Source organism: Triticum urartu, chromosome 3A (genome assembly GCF_056163025.1).
Source record: "Triticum urartu cultivar PI428250 chromosome 3A, HENAU_Tu73, whole genome shotgun sequence".
In the NCBI taxonomy this organism is placed as follows: Eukaryota; Viridiplantae; Streptophyta; class Magnoliopsida; order Poales; family Poaceae; genus Triticum; species Triticum urartu.
Window position 1 is genome coordinate 658,110,992 of NC_141875.1, and position 16,613 is coordinate 658,127,604.

Here is a 16,613-nt window from a genome sequence, read left to right on the forward strand (position 1 = left end):
TTTCCCTGCTTCGCTCAAATTTTGCAGAGTGCACGTTTACCATGCCAACTCAATTCGAATCCCGTTTGTATTCTATTTTTTTCAGGCGGGATCCATTTTCAACTGGAATTACATTCTATATACATCATTTTTTATATACTTTCAAAAGCACAACACCATTTATACATAAATATGGTTTACAAATGGCATGATCTCATATTCATAAGGTTGTATCCATCAAGTTGGATTTTCAAATATTTGAAACCACTTTATGTTGAAATCCAATGTATGCATTCCTCTCTAACTGTCTCCAATTAATGTGTGTTTCATGCGGGTTTTTTTTTACTTCTCAAATATGTATAATGTGTTTCACACATGCAACATATAGTGTAATACCGTTTAGACATTAATTGCATATAAACCATGCATTGTTTGTAATTGAAGAATCTATGGATCACCAATATTGATAAACTATATAACATTACACGTGTGCCCAAATTCAAATGAATATGCATGTTTGATACACCAATTTGCGTTATGATATTATCGATGTCGTGATCACCGGTTTAAAAATTTGAATCCCCTTTAATCCAGATATTCGTCTCATATAGCTATCACTCATGCTTATATAGGACTATCTCTCTGGACCTATACGCGTTCATCGTCTCTCAGGTATCTCTCGTGCCACCTGTATGTCGACAATGATCTTTTATCTTCGTAACACACTGACGGTACTCTCTCCCTCGACCTTCATCACTCTATCTCTCTCTAAGTATATCTCGCTCCCTGCTATGTGTCTCTAACTATGATTCTCCATGTGGAATCTCTTTCTCTCACACAAACACAAAACTTTGTCTCCCGGGGTCTCATTTCTCTCTACTATTCTCATGTGTGCCACTCGCACACCCCTCATACAGAGATGTCTTTCGCTCCTTAGATATGAGAACCTACGACTCTTCCTCTTCAATATCTCTTTCTCACACACAAACACAAACTCTGTCTCCCAGGGTCTCATATTTCTCCATTGTTCTCAGGTATGTCGCTCACACACACCCTCTCTCCCTAGAGATGTCTTGCGTTCCCTCGTATGTCTCTCTAGCTATCACTCTCGTTGTGAAATATCTTTCTCTCTCGCAGACACAAAACTCCGTCTCTCTGGATCTCATTTCTCTTTGATATCTATTTGTATGTGACTCACACGCACCCTCTCTCTATCTCTCTCACACCCACACACATAACCCAGCCTTCTGATCCACTCGACTCCTATCTCTAACGCACACTAGCTAGCATCTTTATCTTTCTATTTATCTGTTTCTCCATCAACCTTCTTTCTCGCCCTCACCCTTGATTCCTATCACGCACACTACATATGTTTCTCTCTACATGCAGTCAAGTGCCCTCTCACACACATATATAACTTCACCCTTTGAACCACCCGACGGTCATCTCCAACATCCACACTAGCGGATGTCCCTCTAGCTAGCATCTCCATCTCTGTATCTGTCTGTAGTTTCGCCGTCAACATTTCTTTCTCGCACGGAGTCTTGCTTCCTATCACCCACACTATATATGTCTCTCCATACATATGCATTTATAGGTTGGTCTCTTTTGCACAATCGTTGTGCCTCACTCCCTCTACTCGCCATAGATGCATGCTCCGGCCCACGCCACTATCTCTTAAAGACAAAACACAAGCTCAATTGTCGGGACTTCTTCCATGCATTCTCACATGCATGCATATTGTCATACCGATCCGTCTCTCCCATGTCGCTGATCTTATGACTTATGTCTTCTTTCTTTCATCTCGAACATGCGCGTGCGCACACACACACATCCCACGTATACATGTATACCTCTCACACATGCACGTTCAAGGTCTCTATGTCTCCATACGTAGTTAATTACCCTCAATCCTAACGCCACATCGAATCGTTCTCCTCTTTTGTGCACATAACTTCTGCCTGGATGGGTAAAACACACACTCACACTTAACAATCTCCTTCTAGCTACCCCCCACCTCTCACTCTTCCCCTATATCCCCGAAACCAATAAGACCATCCCTTAGTTTAATTCCCGCCTACATGCACCATCGATATATAGTAGTCTTCCTCGGTGTCTCTCGAACAAACACGTTCTCTCGAAGTCGACTCCTCTCACGTGCACACACCTTCTCTTCCCTCTCTACGGGCATTTTCTCTCTCGCACCCCATCATTGGTGGCCTCTGGCATACACATCACCTCTCTATGATGAAAGCCATCCGCACTTAAATTACATCCGCCACAGGGGACCCCGCGACACACACACACACGCATGCACGCCCCCAACACACACACACACTAAGACTCCATCTCTCTCTCAAACACACACACACACACACACACACGCAAGCACGCATGCCCCCCCCCCACACACACTAAGACTCCATCTCTCTCCCTCTCTCACACACACACAAACTAAGACTCCATCTCTCTCTCCTCTCTCTCTCTCACACACGCACACACACACACCACACACACACACTAAGACTCCATCTCACACACACATGCTCTAGGCGGAGCATTTGTTCCTACCACCCTTCATCCAACCTTACCCGTATGATAAACAATCACCTTTATTTACTTGCATAACATGGACAAATTCCACTTTACTTTAGTAGTCAGCAAACTTATCATCTGTACCCTTATAAAAAAACGAGTTGGTGGTGATGGTGTGCCTGCCATCTTGTAATACAGACCGTATGATCAATATTTGAGGATAGAAAGCAAACTATGATAATTTTACAAAAGATACTCGCACCTCTCTCCACATCATTATCTCCCGCAACCTCATTGCTCAGCAATTAAAAAAGGAATAAGTCTCTGGAACAATCTAGCATGCATGGTGGCCGCTGCCGCCTGCCGGCGCCGTCCATCCCCATGCCTCCGCCCATTCCGACCACCAGTCACCACCACGCTCCACTCCTCCTTGCCTTATCTCTCATCTTTCATTTTTTCGATGACATTCTCGAGATACCAGTTTTCTGATAAAATTCTCGAGATATCATTAGTTTTTACACATGGGATTACTCCTGCATGGGTCAATCACAACAGGTGTTCTGTAAAAAATGCATATTGATGTTCCGTGCAATGCACGAGAATCTTGCTTGTAATTATATAACGCAAATCACAAGCAGGAAGTGACATTTTTTTGACACAACCACGTTAACATGGCCACGTAAATCACTAGCAAAAGTAAATACCATTATACTTATATCCCAATGCAAAAGGTTGAGTACATGTCCGAAGAGTAGAGTCGCACACACGCACTCTGTCTCTCAGAATCTCTCTCACACACACACCAGTTACGTGACGCCCACTTCAGCAGACATGTATGTTACAATTTGTGCACCCGCGGGTACACGTGATGCTGCGCATTTATTTAAGCCGGAAGGCGAACCCAAACAGTAGCTGCATTCATTCCCCTCCCGCCGCCTCTTCTCTCGTCGCCGTCGGCCGGTAGCCATGTGCCGGCCGAAGGTAACAACATACGCCATACTCCCGCCGGAGCGGCGCTTTAATATGGAAATTTTAGTGGTCATGCATGCATCTTTTTGTGCTAGCACTCCTATATAAGGGTTGACCGGTCGCTTCTCGCGGATGTGCGTGGGCGGTGGAAGAGGAAGGAGAAGGGAAGCGGGCTGTGGAGTAATGTTTTTTTACCATAATTTCTTAGGAAACTGAGTGCAATAATTGAGTAGATTTGCAAACTACCAGTACTACATCTGAAACGGTTCAAAACCTATACTCCCTTGCCAGCGCGCGCTTCCCGCGTGAAACGGTCAGCGTCGCCCTGGAGCATCAGTTCCGCATTAATGCCGGGCCAGAGCGGAGCAGACCTCTCACTGGCGCCGGCTTTGAAGTGGCGCAATGGCCGAGAGAGCGCCGCTTCCCGGTGCACACGACTGCTCCGCATCGAGACTGGCCATAGGCCCTGTTTGGATCCATGGGTTAGAGTTAGTTTGAGCTAGTTGGGGCTCAAATAGCCCTAAACTATCCAAGCATGAGGGTTTAAATTGGAGCAAGTTGCACTGAACCCACCAAAAAAAACTATCCCAACCAAGAGGTGCTAACTGGAGATAGTTCTCATTGGGACCACTGAAAAATCACTTTTCTCTCTCCATGATGTGCATTTATTGTCAATCTAACCCTGTCACCCAAACACCTCTTTGGCTACAGTTAGTTCAGGGTTAGTCATGAGTTAGTCTAACCTCTAGCTAAGTTAGAGTATCAAACAGGAGCAGTATAGGACATGCAAGTTGCTCAAAGCATATAGGCAAATTCGTATGTGAAAGGATTTTTTTCTTTTTGAAAATGGAACGTTAAAGGAATTTTTTTTAGAATGCTCTTGGCATGTCGCTAACATGTGATAGTTAACCAACCTCAATAGACGGCAGAAACGCCAGCCCGCCGCACTTTGATAGAGACGAGGAGGGAGAAGCGATACAGGCTGCTGGATTACTAGAGATAGGTGTCGAACGGAAGCCAAGAAATATGGTGATAGCGTGGGTTAGCCATGTACTAGTATGATACTACACTGGGCTGCCGTGTTTCGTACTCTTCCAGTCCACTGTGGAGATGATTGGTTAATTTTATATTGCTGAATAATATTAAATATTATGAGTGCAGACGCTCCACCACGAGGTTCCTTGCTCCTTCTCGGTCGTCCGGAATCTATGTTCTTCCACTCTATTTTTTACGTGAGCTTCGTTCATCCTTTTGCCAACATGCGAGACATCTAGCATCAAGGTGCACGTGTTATGCAAGGATCATTCCATCTATATGAATAACACGTGGGACTGGAACTACGAGACGAACATGTACCCAAGAGTGGACGGACGAACCTGAGAAATGTAGCGCAGTAAGTGAAGTAGAAAGGCACAAATGGTATGAACATGCGTGGCATATAGGGTGTGTTTGGTTGCGTTCTCATCTCAGCATAGTTGTTCCCTCTTCATGCATGCTCAACTCAACACCCCTCTTCATGCATGCTCTCTTCCTGCATGCTTCTAGTGTATTTGTGCTAAACTAGTGTGGACTCATGCACCCTCCATACACTCTACCAAACACCCAAAAGTAGGTCGAGAAGGGAACTCTTGGGCGGCATTTGTCTCTTACTACGTACTTCCACTAAATGTTGTACGTGCAATGCACGGTGATGTTATGGAGTACGTGCCTAAGTACTCTACTACTACTATATTAGTTGGAGGCACATATTAACTTTTATATTTGTTTACGTGTATGCCCCGAGACCTTCCAACTAGACGTGTCTTTGTCTCCAGGTTGCACTTTGTATCGTTCATACCACTAAGTACTACTACGTGTGGTCTCCGACCCAGAAGTGGAAGAAGTGGAGATGCTCTACCACGCTGTTTTTTTTTACGCTGGGCTCTACCACGTTGTTCATGTCCCACTCCTTTCGCTGACGTGTGGGACATCCAGCACGTGTCGTGTTTGGCACCCTTCGTCGTAAGAGTTGAAATGCTAGCATTCATCAGAAATAAAAAATAATTATAAATCGGCAGTGATACTTTTTTTGCGAACCAATCAGCAGTGATACTATACCACGCGGTTTCCTTGCTCCTCGAAATCGGAAAGAATACTTCTGTTCGCCAACATGTGGGACGTCGACCATCCTGGTCCACTTGCCATGCACGCAGAACTCCATGGGAGTCACCCAGGTCGTCGGCCGCAGTAACAATGACTAATGAGCCGTCAAATCACATGCCCACTTCCCACTTTGAAGTTTCTTGGACGAAGAAACCATCATGACTTCGTTGAATTCCGCTTCTTGAAGAAAACTACTATACCAGCAGTACTACTAGCTACAGTAGTTACTCCAACAGAGGCCTCCTTTCGTTCATAGGATAGGAATATGAAAATCATAGGAAGTGAGATGACATGCATCTCAATTCCTATAGAGAAAGAGATGCCATTTGATGCTTATGATAGGAATTTTTCCATTTAGACTAGGCTAATGTACTGGTAATTTTCTCTAAAAACTACAGTAGTAACCAGTCGTACTGGTACATGCTCGTACTCAGACACACACACACACACACACTAACTACTAGTACTACTACTTCTCACATGCTGGCCAGACGCCGTCGTTCTCCTTCCCGGCTTTGTCGGCGACACCCCACCGTGCTTGGATCTCCGCCGACCTCTCCGCAGAAGAGCGTGCGTCCTTTTCTTTCTTGCGGCGGCGGGCCTCTCTTTTCTTGAGTGCTTTCTGACTTTTCCGCTCCCTCTATGTGGCTTTGGCCGCCTCTTGCTCTACCGCCCATTCGGCCTTGGCATCTTCAAATTCCTCCCACATAGTTGTGAGGTCGCGAGCCGCGCGATGAACTCGGCACGGCGGGATGCCATCGCTTCCCTACCATTTTGTGTGCGGTCATGGGCGGTGACGAACTCGGCGCGGTGGGATGCCATTGCTGCCTTACCGGTTAGTATGCGGCGCGGTGGCATGAATGACGCTTGGTGAGAGCTCTAGGGTGGAGTGGCCGGACAACCGTATAGTGCATTGGTTTGTCAAGAGCTCAAGGACAGAAGACGAAGCAAATTTGGATCCCCTTCAATCCTGGTCATTTATTACCGAGTAAAATGCATTGGCGGTCATCGAACTTGTCTTGATAGCTCACTTTGATCATTGTATACGAGATTGACCAGTCAAACAGTCAAACAGTCCGCATGCACCTCATCAGCTCATGTTCTTTATCTATCTACGCGGGCCTACCTGTCAATGGAGAAAGAAATACTGTAAAAACCAAAATTATGCTAGAGTCCGGACCGCTTCTGGAGCCCGCTCTCACTGCCCTGGCCCCTCAAGACGCCAGCTGCCCGCCGCATGCATGCATAGCAAGTAGTACTCCTTATGTGGAGGAGAGAGAGGCATTGACAAAGTCAAGGAGTGGGCTCTGCAAGAGCTCGTCTCTACATGTGCTCCTAGGTATAAAAAATAATTCTAAAAAAGGCATAAAAACAATTGTGTCTTAAAAAAAGAAAGGTAAAAAACATTTGAGAGGAAATGGATAGAGAGAAAGTGAGAAAAAGCTGTAACCTAGGCATTACATGAGGAAGGAGGGAGTGGTGCACATGCCAAGTTCACTGGGCAGCCGTGTTTCACACTCCTCCGTTGTAATAGTGGAGACAATAGCTTTCATCAAAAATAAACAATGAATACTCGTTGCTCGTCCTCTATATCGGAAAGAATACTTTCATTCGCCGACATGTGGGACGTCAACCATCCTGGTCCACCTGCCATGCGCAAAATTATCCTGGTATACCCCGGTCGTATCGCAGGCCCAACCTTTCCCACTGTAAGTTGTTCGGACGAAGGAACCATCATGACTTCGTTGAATTCCTCTTCTTCAAGAAAACTTACTGTACCCGCAATACTGCTACCACACGCGAAGATTGGACGGCACTCTACCACGTCATATCACTGAAACCCACTAGGCCAAACTAGCCCGCCTAGGTCATCTATTTTGGAACGGTGGGAGTACGTCTCTGCACTGCTATGATTTTGTGTTGCACGTCATATCACTAAAACCCACTAGGACAAACTAGCCCGCCCAGGTCATCGATCGCTAAGCTTACAATTTTAGGAGCTAGGGCTATTGGTCGATCGACGAGGGATAAGTATAAGCGTACCACGAGCTCATCAGCCCCAATGTTTCTCTTCGGTGAGTGTTTTGCATGTACTATAGCTTGCACAGTAGCTAGCCTACTAACACCAAGAATCATCAAACAAGCCCTGCTGATATGATAAACAGTTCAAACTTACATCTAATCATGCCATATATTACATCAAAAGCTGGTGAGGATACATATGTTTCCATAACTCGGAGAGGGTTTGCATGATTCACTATCACACAAAAGTAGCAAGATCCGCCCACACAAGACAGTGCACTAGCCCTAAGATGGTTTGATAACACGCATCATTCTGGTAATTAAACACAGGGCAATGCAAACTACCCTGAAGGATTAGCTCGACCAACTATTTGTTGTCATCGATCTCTCAGGCAATGACCACAGCACCGACAGCGGCATGGGAATCGATTTCTGGGGCGATGTCCGCAGGACTGACCGCGACATCAGAATCGATCTCCGGGGCGATGTCCACAGGATGGACAGCGGCATCGGAATCGATCTCCGGGGCGATGCCAACAGGACGGGTCACGACATCGGAATCATCAAGGACATCCACCGGCACCTGCACAACCCTAACATATTAGCAAGCACATTGCAAATAATCAAAAACCACAACTATGGTAATAAGCCATTATTTTTTACGTTGTGCAGCTCACTGGGGGATCTCATCCCTTCGGGGACCATCTCCTCGTCCTCGATGGGGGCCATCACCTTGCCAGGGGAATACTGCTTCTCAACGGCGACTATCTCCTCAAACTCGGTCTTGAGCCTCACATAGGTGGCAATTAGAGTTCTTGGGGTAGGCACGGTGGGGCCCTTGCTGTTCTACCAACTTCTTTGAGGAGTTCGTCCGCCAATGTCCTCAACTCTTAGGCCAGTGCTTGTTTCTTGGAGTTCTTTGTCTCCATGGGTTGGCCCGCCAACATGGTCAACTCGTTGGTCGGTGCTTGCTTCCTGGAGATCGCTGTCTCCAGTGGGTTGTCCGCCGGCAACTCTTTGCCTAGTGCTCCAGGATCCATCAATGAACTGACAAACAAAAAGCAATCGAAAGGAAACCACAATCGCAATGAAAACGTGAAAAGAATAGGATGTGATAATCGGTCGGTGCTTCGCAAAAAGAAGATTCTTGGAATGAAAATATAGTAGCATAACTAATTTTCCCACCTTTCCTTCATCGGTACAGAAGAAAAATGGCAGAAGTGAGTAGCCTGGAGTGAGGTTTTCTTCAAGAAAGGGAACAAAGGGCTTGAACGAGCATTCCAGTGAAATGATGGTTGCTTCGTCCAGTCCAACTTGGAGACCACCTTACCACTGCTGGTAAAGGTGTGGGTTTTGTGATATGATGGGTCATGACGGCCACACAGGGGTGACAGTTGAGTCTCGACTATAGCACCACGCTGTGATTTGGTGGATGGCACGCGGGCCCGGATGCTTTGAAATGTCCGGCATGTAGGTAGAGCGGCTAGTCATATAGGAGTGCTCAATATTGTGCACCGCGACCAAGGTGGAGAGGAAAACGAGAGAACTACGTAATTAATGCATGAGTTTAATTAGGGTAGTTTTGTAAAGTACGAGATACATTCCTCCAATCGCAAAATGCCTTGGTTCATGAGATTTGAGATTTGAGCCCTATAAACCAGAAGGGAGGGAGTACTGCACACGCTGTAGTCTAGTCACTTGTTGAAATCTCTAGAAAGGCAAATACTCCTTTCCGGTTTATAGGGCTATACTACTCCCTCCGTCTAGGTGTGTAAGTCATCTTACGGTCCCAAAACACTTAGGCGCGGTGCATTAACTTCTACCTTGTTTCTTGTTTCTTGACATATCAACCAATAAGAGATGAGAGGTGTGCATGCTTTTAATGACTTGCAATGGCTAGTTCATTGCATGCAATGCTATTAATTAGCAAATAAACATTGGTGACCCCAGGAGGAAACGGTGCTAAGCGCGTGGACCTATGCAGAATGAGTATCAACCAATGGATAATGGAGTTTAATTGTTAAACAATAGCAATTTTGTCTCATGCAAGAGCCTGGCTAGTACTCCAAGGAACCGCACCACGCGAGCATTCGCAACTGCCACGTTCGGGTTGCACTTGGCTCTTCGCCTCTTCGAGAAGACGAACAATAATGATGTTACTCCTACTTCTACAGTATCGAATCCACTGCTGCATGTTCGTCCACCTCGTGCGGGAGGGATAGCGAAAGCTTCAACTTAGCGCTCCTGCCTTTGCGTCTATGACAGGTGGGCCCAACAGGTGGTTGGCCCTCCTGTCATGCAGCCAAAGGCAGGTGCAGTTAAGGCACCAGAGCACAGTCCGCGAGGGAGAGGGCGTTGTAGTAATCAAATTTCTCGGTCTTGTACGAGTTGACGAAGATAGGGGTTGCTTGCTTGCTAGGGTTGCTTGTTAGGGTTGCTCACTATGTATATATAGGCCGGAGCCTCCGCGCTTGCTTGCTAGGGTTGCTCTATTCACACACTCTCATCCTCTCCAGATTTAAACAATATAGGGGTAGTAACACTGTCTTTCTCCCTTCAAAAAACACTGGCTTTCTATCCTCACCGCTGGTTACAGATCCGGACGTATCCCCTCCGCCGGTGAAGGGGAGGAGGGGCAGCATTTAGGCCGTCGTCGGCTGCGAGGGAGGAGACCCACTGCCGGCCGCACCGTTATCTCTAATCGAGCGCCGGCGCGGGAGGTCATCCGATCCCTTCGTTGTTGCCTATGAGCGGATCCAGCCTCCCCCCGCCCACCTATCCACATCCCGACGACCTTCAGGTATATCTTCGTTCAAAACCGCCTTAGCTCTACTTCCCCAGCTCGCTACGTCGCTGCATGTGCATCATTTTCTACCTCTCAGCCCCTCTCGATCGGATGGTCCAATGTCACATTTTTTTCTTCTTCTATTGTTAGAGGTAAAGCTACTTCATGGAGTCGAATCTTGTACTCCCTCCATCCGAAAATACTTGTCATTGAAATGGATGTATCTAGATGTCTTTTAGTTCTAGACACATCCATTTTGATGACAAGTAATTCCGGACGGAGGGAGTACTTGGTTCATACAAGAAATAAAGTGGGGGTGGGGGAATTTAGTATGTACATCGGATTTGGTACAAACAGGAAGGAAAGGGGGTGAAAGTAGTACAGACTGGTCATCCAACTGGTCTCTTGGTCGAAAAGGGAAATATAGGGGTAACGCTGTACACAGTGGTATGACCAGGACTAGATTTGCTATCCACACATAGGAGTAGGTGGCTAGAGTGAACAAAAATGGGACCAACCCAGATATGTTTCTTGGATGTTTGTTTCTCGGGGCAACAAACTATGAATCACCACTTTATGCCCCTGTTTACGTACATGGTGCTGGACTGCTGGTGCACCCACTGTCCCATGCCCTTATACCAAATATTTAGGCTCCGTTTGGAATAAAGGGGCAGAAAACATAAGTCTTGATGAAAATAGAGGAATTGGAATGGAATGTAGGTATAAATCTATGGAACAGCGAACCGGAGGAAACTCTCAAGAGAATGTGTTCGGATGGACTACGAAATGTATAGATTTGTTTTTTTAGAGTATCATGCTTGGCAGTATGAGATGCTATTTGTTTATTTAGCTACACAGTGACTACTCTTGTCCTCACCTCACGTACCACACATAGGTTGATTTTTTTATTCCGGCAACACAGCACAGCAACATGTCTAACGCATGGCAGTGAGCGCCTGCCTCGGGCTTCCGCCCAAAAAATAATTAGCGTCTGGATGTTTCTAATCTTATGGAATCAGTACTGCCAGACCAGCTTTCCTATGACACTATTCACCTTTCCCGTGTTCCGAACGGTTGGAAGGGAAAGAATACCGTAGGAATTGTGTTCCTACGAAAATCCTGCACCAAACCTGTGAACCGAACGCAGCCTTAGCTGTTCTTAATCTAATGTCCCTGGTAAAATGAAGCCATGCCACTGTTATAAGCCATGACAAGTTTAGCCAAATGTTTTTGCCTGTAATTGTTTGAGACTCTGACTGTTTCCTCTGTGCCTTTTTGTGCAAACAGGGATATCCAATTCACTTGGCTGCTGTTGTGACCTTTTGGTGCACTGCACAAAACTCTTCTTAAAAGAAGTGACTTTTGTGTTGTTTAACTGGAATGTCAGAATGGAACAGTTGGTTCATTTTGGTGGAACTGCACAAAGGGAGATCTGTGTTCCAATCCTCATCATCCATATTGGCACCATAACCTTCCTTTAGGTAAGAATGATATGTAATGCATGTGTTCATCTCTATTTTCTGACTGCCATGAGAAAATAATGTTGTTTTTTACTAGTACACTTGTACTCCCTCACTGACACAACCAATTCTGAATTAGAAGGCCAATCATGTACTTGGTTTCACCAACTAGTTAGAAGAAAGAGAAACAGAGCATGAAGAGGAAGAAGAAGAAGAATAAACAGTGCCAAGGCGATCTTGCTGAAGCCAGAGGCCTCAGTCGAGGCCATTCAAGGGCTCCGGCAACGACTACCTTACATGTGAGACGATCCTCCAGGGAGCCCTTCCACTTCTGCTGTCTCACTTAATTAATTAGGAGTACTTAAGTACCACTAATTTATTACTGCCTAATTTTCCTATTGGAGTTAAACAAATCTTTAGTAGGACCCTATGCTGAATCATGTACGTGTGTATGTTTGTCTATGGAGGTGAATCATGTGGTGGAGCAGGGAGGGAATATTATTAGTGTCATGACATAATAGTGCTATTGTTTTGCATGTCAATTTATTGCCATTGGTTCAATGAGGCAATGTTTTGCGTATTGTCCATCATGAATTTGATGCTACTGGTTGAGTAATATGCTAATGTCTTCCTATCCTTTCTCACTAAGCTAATGAAGGTTTCACCTTGTTCCTACTTGTGCAAACAGGGATCATGTTGTGCCAATCATACATTAAATGGAACTACACAAGACAATACAATGAACTGTATCCCAGCCAGTGCTTTAACTCTGCTAGAAGTTCTTGATAATCTTTCGATATAATCTCAGCACTGGTAAACAAGAGTGATTTCAACCATACATTTGAAGTGCACAAAAATATATACTATTGTGTGATTCCAGTGAGTGCTTTATCATCTCTTATGGGACTACATGAATAAGCTTTTTTTTCTCAGGTTGGTACGGGCCTAAGGCCTTCATCCATATTAGTTTGCTGTCATCTCTATTTGCATCATGCTACTGTCATGAGAAACTCCTTTATCTTTGCACGTTAAAGTTTTGCAACCTATGATAAATGGCAATGCTTTGAGTGTTGAGTTGAGCTAATTGGCACTGATTAAATAAACTAATACCTCTCTTTAAGCAAGACTACTATGTAGCTAACTTTACCCATTAAGATAATGAGGGTGCTTCCTATTTGTTAGTGTATGTTTCATAAACTAGTCCCACTATTACAATAATCTCACTCTCTCAATATATGTGCCAACAGGGATGCTCGATTTTGGTGGAACTGCACAAAAACTTTGGGTGCTGCATTGCCTCGACAGCTTCCGTCCTTTCCTGTCAGTCGCTAAACTCTGCATGCTTTCTTCCTTTGCTGTCAGTCGCTTGGCTTATATCGGCTTCCACTCAAAGGAAATAGTAATTGATATGCTACCTCACACAGGTTGGTACTGGTCTTTATCCTGATTATTGTGCCTGTCATATGTATTGGTAATTTGGTATTGTGCTACTGTTTGCCGATTTCATAAAGGAGTAATTTGGAGCCTGAACTCGCAGGCAAATCATTACATCGGGTGATTTCAGTAGAACTGCACAAAATGATCAGATGGACAGGTACTTATGCTGCTGGTATGTACTCCAAAGTTCACTCAGACAAGCATCGATGTTGACAACAAGTGCCTATATTCATTCGAGTATCAACCGGCGTCAACCAATTGTCAAACTCCAATGTTAGGAGAGTGAACGCCAAAAATATTGCTTGGTGAATAGCCCAGAAAAACGCAGTCCAGTCTTTGGTCCCAACTTGTGCCTTTTGGTTATCGGCACATATGGTAGCGAACTATATGGCATGGAGTCTAAAGATTCCAGACAAGTTGGTTGACGCGTATATTCATCTGGCACTTAATCAGTCTGCATGCCAAGGATGCTCCATTTCAGTTGAACTGCACAAAAAATTTGGGTGGTTCATTTTCTCAACCGCCTCTTTCTCGTCTGCAATGTAGAATTTTGGCGAGATACAGGACCAAGATGAGCCAGTAAACTGGTTGGATGAAAGTAGTGGCCAAGTTGCTCAAACCTCCCTCGGCACGAGGCCACTATTTGAGGATAAACCTACAAGCAAAGTTCAGATTGTCTGTGTTGCCTCTTATGTACTCGAAAGTTTACTTGTGCAAGAACTAATTTTAGCAAGAAGAACCTCTGATTGAACACCATTTACCAGTCTGTACCCTTGGTAATTAAAGTTCGTCCATGGATCATATTGGCTATGATCTCAATCATTTGGATGCATAAACATACTGAACATGTGTATATCTGAATCTTTTTGTAAATTATGTATGAATATTGTCGTGTGATCTATCAATCATTTGGATGCATAGATATGCTGAGCTTGTGTATATATGAATCTTTTGAGTTGTTGATTGTGAATGTTGGCTATGGATATGAACGTGTCCTGTGAACCTGAGTTTGATATGAATGTTTACCTTTTCTATTGTATTTGTGTGTGAACTTGTTAGTATGCCTACTATGGGGTATAAAACGCAGGTCTCTTATAAAAGTAATGTTGTGTCCAATTTATGTTTTCCCTTCTAACCACATTATATATATTTATATTATTACTATTATCGTATATTTTATAGAGACTTATATATACATTATAAAAACATCCCAACTTATAAAAGTAAATGTTTAAGGGAAGTTGGCAAGGAAAATCCTGGTTGTTTTTGACTCACACGCAAGGAAAATCCTGGTGATTGCGTACAAAAGCTTGCGAAGATTTTAAGGACCAATTTAATAATAATGCACTCATTTTTATTTTGAGCAATAAGTCGCTAATTTCTTAATTATATATATAAAAAATGTGCCTCTCCGGTTTATTCTTTGATATTAATTGCTCCTTCTAACACAACATTATACTCCCTCCGTCTGAAAATACTTGTCATCAAAATGGATAAAAGGGGATGTATCTAAAACTAAAATACATCTATATACATCCCTTTTATCCATTTTGATGACAAGTATTTCCGGACGGAGGGAGTATATATAACGAGCTCACCTAATACGTGTATTTCAAGGAAGTGCAAATGGGTTGGGATTTCTTAGAAAATATAAATGGGCCTGATTGACGTGAAATTATTTTTTTACGTTGAAGACTGCAGGGTTTACACCCCACATCAATTTATTAGAACTAAAATCAGGAAGTACAGCAAATAGTTCCTTAGGAAAAGGAACTGGGCAGGAAAGGAAAGAAAATGAAAACTGTATAAACTAGTCTAGACAGAGAAAGAAAAATCTAACTAGAAAGATTACAAATGGAGGGACCCTCAAGGAGGCAGGAAATCAATCCATTTGATCAAAGCATCCCTAAGGGAGTCCTGGATTAGGGGCCGTCCGGATAGCCAGAATATACCTTCAGCCGGACTCCTGGACTATGAAGATACAAGATTGAAGACTTCGTCCCATGTCCGGATGGGACTTTCCTTGGCGTGGAAGGCAAGATAGGCGATGCGGATATGTAGATCTCCTACCATTGTAACCGACTCTGTGTAACCCTAACCCTCTCCGGTGTCTATATAAACTAAAGGGTTTTAGTCCGTAGGACAGAACAACAATCATACCATAGGCTAGCTTCTAGGGTTTAGCCTCCTTGATCTTGTGGTAGATCTACTCATGTACTACCCATATCATCAATATTAATCAAGCAGGAGTAGGGTTTTACCTCCATCGAGAGGGCCCGAACCTGGGTAAAAACATCGTGTCCCTCGTCTCCTGTTACCATCCGCCTAGACGCACAGTTCGGGACCCCCTACCCGAGATCCGCCGGTTTTGACACCGACATTGGTGCTTTCATTGAGAGTTCCTCTGTGTCATCACTTTTAGGCCAGATGGCTCCTCCGATCATCAATAGCGATGCAGTCCAGGGTGAGACTTTTCTCCCCGGACAGATCTTCGTCTTCGGCGGCTTGGCACTGCGGGCCAATTCGCTTGGCCATCTGGAGCAGATCGAAAGCTACGCCCCAGGTCACCAGGTCAGGTTTGGAAGTTTAAGCTACACGGCTGACGTCCGCGGGGACTTGATCTTCGACGGATTTGAGCCACAGCCGAGTGCGCCGCACTGTCACGATGGGCATGATCTAGCTCTGCCACCGAACAGTGCCCTAGAGGCCGCACTCGCATCGGCTCCGACCCTTAATTCGGAGCCAACTGCGCCGATCGAGGATGGGTGGTTGGACGCCGCCTCAGGGGCTGCCATATCTACGGCGATCGAGCCGAACACCAGCCCTGCCCTCCGTGAGGCTCGTGACTCCAAGGGGCCGAACTCCTCTCCGGACTCCGAGCCCTCCGCGCCCCTGCCGATCGAATCCGATTGGGCGCCGATCATGGAGTTCACCGCCACGGACATCTTTCAGCACTCGCCCTTTGGCAATATCCTGAAGTCACTAAAGTCTCTCTCTTTATGAGGAGAGCCCTGGCCGGATTACGGTCAGCAAGGTTGGGATATGGACGATGAAGAAATTCAAAACCCACCCACCACCCCCTTCGTAGCCACTGTCAATAACTTAAACGATGTGCTCGACTTCAACTTCGAAGACATCGACGGTATGGACGACGATGTAGGAGACGAACATGAACCAACGCCTATAGGGCACTGGACAGCCACCTCATCTCATGATGTGTACATGGTGGACACACCTAAAGGAAGCGACGGAGAGGAACACAGGGATGCAACGAGGGATCGTTC